General features: G+C 35.4%; 1 long non-coding RNA gene across 1 annotated transcript; it reads left to right on the forward strand.

Annotated features, from left to right (window-relative positions):
• The first annotated feature begins 1,002 nt into the window (after positions 1–1,002).
• On the forward strand, positions 1,003–4,417 carry LOC147524162 (uncharacterized). The gene is made up of 3 exons (XR_015196895.1): positions 1,003–1,734; positions 3,304–3,459; positions 4,061–4,417. It is a non-coding gene; the product is annotated as an uncharacterized LOC147524162 (long non-coding RNA).
• Positions 4,418–5,974: the final 1,557 nt, after the last annotated feature.

A 5,974-nucleotide genomic window follows, 5' to 3' on the forward strand; every position in this document is an offset into this window, starting at 1 on the left:
ACTATGGCCTCCTCAACTTCTATATCTCGCCTATTTCCACTAAAAAATCAAATGAAATTTCAAAATAACAAACAAATCCCATCGAAATATGTCTTAGATTAGGTACTCATTAGTCATTACCACTAAAGCCCTACGTACAAGAGCTGAAAAACAGGAGCACAACCGGCCCCTTCTGAGCCAGTACACATTGGTTGTTGTGGTTGTTCCATGCACGCATGCATTGTTACAAATTTATTTAGTTTTGCTACTTTGTTAACTTTCTTGAGTGTAAAAAATTACAGAAGCTTGAAAGTAAGGTTAGTTCAACAACCCTTTAAGCTAAGCTTATTGTGCTGCTTTTGTTATGGTTTATACATTCTTTTACATGTTATTGGCTAGATTGTAGATAACATGTGTTATATCTGGAATTAAGAATTTACACTATAAACCAAGCAAACAGGAATCAATAGACGATCATGATAGTTGAATTCAGAACGTGGTTTTTTGGTGAGCTCGAAAAGTGCAAACTTATTTTATTAGAGTAAGAATTTATTGAACCTCCTATGGACTGGAGAATATTCTTACAATCAAAGTAGATGACCAGGGACGAGTATTAATTTGGAACACGGTAATTGTTCTTTTGAAGAGTGAAACATAGGTTAACTATGGTTTCAAGTGTAATAAAGATTAAGGCAAATTATTAGGAGCATCGTTATTCTTTTGAAAATACTGACCATTGCATATATGATGGTTGCATCTCTTTTTGAGGATTCCAAGCAACTGATGTACTTTAGAAAGAAGATATAGGTTTGCAGATGGACCTCATTGTTGTCAGTATATCTTATATACAGGTGTAGAAATTCATGGATTTTAACAATTTCTTCTACCATTCCGTAGTTTCTAGCCAGTTAGTATGTAACTCAAGATTCTGCTTACTGTCCTACTGACATACATAAATCCTTCAGTACTTTACCGTTGAGCATGTCGTTTTCTTCATCTTCAGTGTCCAAAATTTGATTCTTAGAGTCATATGAAAGTTCATAATTCCGTTCAGCCACCATCACTGAAAGTGACAACGGTAATGGTTCCCAGATTATGTGGCCATTTTATGCCCCCATATTGCAGGTCATCCACCATAAGGCGCCAGAGCTCTATAGCTACGAGGCATCAAAGGAGTGGAATGTCTGCAAAACACGCTGATAGAGCAGAGGAATTCATTCCCGGAGCTTGCTGCTGCTACTACCAACTTATCTTTGAAGAACAAGAAAAGGTTTACCTACCAAATGTTCGCAACGTTTCAATTAGAGAGGAAAAACTAGCTTATTGAGGTACTAAGTTGGTTTGCATGGATTGGGGAAATGTCGTTGTTGGAATGCTAGACTCAGGTGATTATACAAAGTTATAAACTTCGTAATTTTTAAAATGTCTTGAATTTCACCCTTACGCTAGCAAAGCTTCCGTAGGAATCTGGCTCGAGGTGAAGAGTTTTGACAACAAAGGATTCAAGTTCTCCTCCTGCAAATTGAAATGGGACTTGCCAGACTGCTGATAACTCTAGCTTCAATAGGTAAATATGTCTTTCTATAGCAATATAATCCAATATGTATATTCTAAGCCATTTTTGTTACTAGAAACTGATAAAACCCAGACTGCTTCAGTTCCTGGAGTAAATTTTGTAAGAGGTGCTAGCTATTATGGACTTGTTGCAGGTGAAGTAAAAGGTGGACTTCCAAGTGCAAGGATAGTCGTGTGCTGGTAAGGTTTCATAACTTCTTTAAGCAGGATGGATCTTTTTGCTTTTATAAAGGGTTCACTTTCTGTCTTTTTCATTTTTCATCCCTAAGTTTACTCTATATAGAACCAAAATAGACAACATTAGAATAAAAGAGCAACATTCTAATCTTTTCTGTGTGGTCACACTGGAGACCTGAGAAGAGAACGGAGGCATAGGCATCAGAGCAACCAATTTATAGGCATCATGAGGCGAAAAAGGATTTGTAATCATCATTTACAATCAAGGTCGTAAGGTAGGATTTGTCGTCATTGTTTTGTGCATTTTGTCTCTTCCTTTTTAATCTAGGAAGATAGAAAATATGACAGAGTTGACGACATGTTATTATCATGATTTTTTTCCTGAAACCGTTGCCTTCATATGATGCCTAAATTAACCACTCCATTTGCTCATAATAGAACCAAAGCATGCAGCATTGCAGAAGAACTGTCTGCACAAAGAATTTGTCTGTGGTAATACAGGAAATCTGAGATCATTTGATGTCTTAACCTAATTAGGTAACAAAGAGAAGGACAAACATTGAGTTTGAAGTGCACCAAGTAGTCAAGGCATCTCAGATATAGATATTTAGTGTTAGTTGTTGTAAGCTCCTCTGCAAATTCTTATTACAGAGATCACAATGAGAATTTTTAAACAAATAAAAATAAATTATATTTATGTCTAATATATTCATTGCATTTCCTTTTCTTATGCTTTTGATATTTTCCATTTACTTAATTTTTTGAATGATACGTGTGCTTTATGCAATCTTCTGTTTTTGAAATTATGCCCATAAGATATGCATATCTTAGTTATACAGTGTTCATATTTTTTTGGGTGTAGACAAAGCTTATACTTAAGTTCTGCTGAAGTAAGAAAGTAATTGAGATACTATAATATCATGCAGAAGTACTATCATGAAAACTCAAGTCATGGTTTTGTAGTTATTGCAGAAACAAAGATATATTGCAACTTGTGTAACAATCTGATGTTTGGAGTACAATCCAACCTATGATGCCTTTCTTTGCAAATTCAGTGGGTGTATTGCATGTTATGAGACCCAGTAGACTTAATTTTAGAAATTAAAGTCTTAAACTATAATTTAATATGTTCAAGATCATTTGACTCACATGTTTCAAAACTACAAGTCTATTTGGTTTTAGTGGACCACTTCACCACTCTTTGATTGATTGTTCCTCTTGGTATATCTGTTTCAAAATTATTAATTCTTCCTTTTAATTTTTTATGTTTTCGATTGAGTCTCAACATTTTAGAATTTTCCATGCATTCCCTCCCATAGTTCGTGATTCCGAACGAAACTTTGGAATTCTGCCCAAAATTTTGGTTTTTCAAAAAACTGGAATTCCGAATATAGAGTCGAAATATCCGAAATTCCAAAATCATCTGAAATTCCGAATGTAATAGGGGTCGAAATTTAATGAATTTCGATTTTTAGATTTTTCGGAATTCCGAGAATTCCGAAATTCCGAACTATGTTCCCTCCTGAAGGGGTAGCTTCTATTGCACTTATGGGTTTTGACAATTTTTTGAAGCATGTGGAAAGGAGACTAAGAAATAAGAGGGGCACATGGCTGTTGTTATGCGATTTCAATACAGTGCTGGGGCTGGAAGACAAAAAAGGTGGACCCGTCCTATTACTTCAGAGATTGCATCGGCACTTGCAAGTCCTGATCGACCTCTATTCTCAGGTGTCCCATGCACGTGGATTAAGAATATAACTCTTCTTGGTTCTATTTATGAGAGGTCAGAGTGAGGTAGAGCTCTGGTTAGTCCATAATGGTGTAGTCTCTACCCTGACATTACTTCTTGGCGGCTTGCTTGGCCCAAAGCCCATCACATAATTACAAAAGAAATAAATCTCAATCAAGATTTGAACTTGCAACCTCTCCCATGAGAAGAGGGGTACACAACCAATTGAGCTAGAAGCTCTTGTGTATCATGGGCACTCTCTTTGTCTCTGTATATTCTTTTGTGCCCTTGTTTTCAGTTTTTGTCTTTTTGAACAGTTCCCATTGATGTCGGGTACCCTGAGACATTTTTATATCCTAGCTCAAGTGTCATATTCATGTATTGACAGACTTGTGGTCATATCTAATATTTGACAGTCTTACCGGAAAATGGATAGATTTTTTAACCAAGAAGTGTGTATCCTGTAAACTAGAGAATATTCAACCTTGACGAAAGAAGCAGCTCAGTTTTTTATTCCGAGGATTGATTTTGTATCCAAGAGTTGTTTTCCTGTTATTCTAGTTTTCAATCTATTGACTACTTTATTTGATTTTTATATAGGTTTGGTTCCTTGGGTGCGAGCGTGGACCTTGTAAAGATAGTGGTGTCCTGAAGCTGAACCAGGAGTGAAAAGTGAAGAGTTATACTGAGACAGACTTCTTTCAAGTGATAAAAAATGTAGGAGTTACTCTTTACTTCATTGTTAATCAACTCTATAGTAGATCTACTACTTTGAGGGTCATTTTGGATGTTTTAAGTTGTTGAATTCATCTCTAGTAAAGGATCACCCATCACGTAACTATTCGGCCTCATAGCCTCCGTTGGCCTTAAAACTGATGGATCGAGTGTCCTTCGAAAACTGATGCTGCTTTTAACTTTTCAAGTTTATATGGAACGGGCCCAAATCCGGCTGAAGAAGTGAAGAGCTAGCATAGTAGAAACTGCTTGAAAGCAGTGTTCTAAAAAATGCTAGGCCGTAGTCAGGCGGTGAGAGAACGTCTAGGCTTTCTAGGCAGTAAGCAGTGTTCTAAAAAATGTTAGGCGGTGGGAGAGTGCCTAGGCCTTTTAGGCAGTGCCTAGACAGGCTAGGCGCTAGGCGGTTTTTTTTCCTAATATATATAGTAATACACACCTATACTACAAGAAATGAAAAAAATCATTTACCATAACTCAAAAAATAAACACAAACAAAAATACTTATTACAAAAATGCGTAATAGTTTAAGAATATTGACTTCATATAAAAACACACTCTTTGTTATAATAGTATATAATTTACATTAGACTTTAGTCTTTTAAATTTATTCAAATCTTAAGCCTACACATGCCTTTAATTTTCGACATTTAATCATTAAAAAAAAATGACTGGACTGCCTAGACCCGCCTAATCGGTCTGCCTAGTCGGTCTACCGATTTTTTAAATAATTTGGGCCTAGGCGAGTCGGTTGGGCACCGCCTAGACCGATATTTAGAACAGTGCTTAAAAGTACTGTACCAAGAAATCATGTTAGGAAGTTACTTAATATAATAGTTAATACTACAAATCATCACCTCACAAAAGAAACATATAAATCTCAAAAGGAAAGTTTGATTTTGCAAAGGGAAAAAAAATCAATATAAATCATCAATTTCTACCACGTATATCACATCTTTCCCATATACAGAATATCCTGTAGGCAATTTAAGATCTCCTTATTTACTTAATTTAGAAACACCTCCCTCACTTAATTTAGAATAAACCTCACTTTTATTAATAAGGTCCCTTTTTTATTAATAATTTAGAAACACCTGTCTAATGTCACTTAAATTAAATAATTACCTCATTTCCCACATTGAAATTAAAACAAGTCCTATTTTATTATTCGTCATTTAAAAGAACCTCCCTAATAACACTTAAATAACATAATTATCTCCCATTTTATTTTTAAAAAATAAATATATGAGTCTCTCCTATATAATTACAATTACTATTTACAATTAAAATCTAAAGAAACCATGCTAACTATCGATCTCCAAAGACGGGTTTCAAGACTTAAAAAAAACCGATGCCTAGCATAGTTTGCATACTTGCCTTTTATAAGGGCATGGCAACGTAAAGGTGTATGATTTGCCTCCTACAAGGTATCCTGTTTGATATCTTCTCTAGATTACCAATCCAATCCCTCTCTCAATGCAGGTTTGTATGTAAAGATTGGTGCAAATACTAGTATGATTTTATTGACGATCCTCTTTTTGTTAAATTGCACCATTCTAGAATTAATCACGAAGATCCCAATTTTCTTGTCCTTTGCCACACTCATGAACTGTATAGCAAGTTCTACTTGGCAGACCATGAAAATCCTGGAAGCTCTTTAAAGTCCCTTGATACTGGCCTTGACCTACCCCTAAAAAATATGAAATACTCGGTTCTTCCAATGGTTTGATGTGTCTGTGGGAACGCCATTGTAAAGTTTTCTATATTTGTAATCCCATTACA

Source organism: Coptis chinensis, chromosome 1 (genome assembly GCF_015680905.1).
Source record: "Coptis chinensis isolate HL-2020 chromosome 1, ASM1568090v1, whole genome shotgun sequence".
NCBI classification, from domain to species: domain Eukaryota; kingdom Viridiplantae; phylum Streptophyta; class Magnoliopsida; order Ranunculales; family Ranunculaceae; genus Coptis; species Coptis chinensis.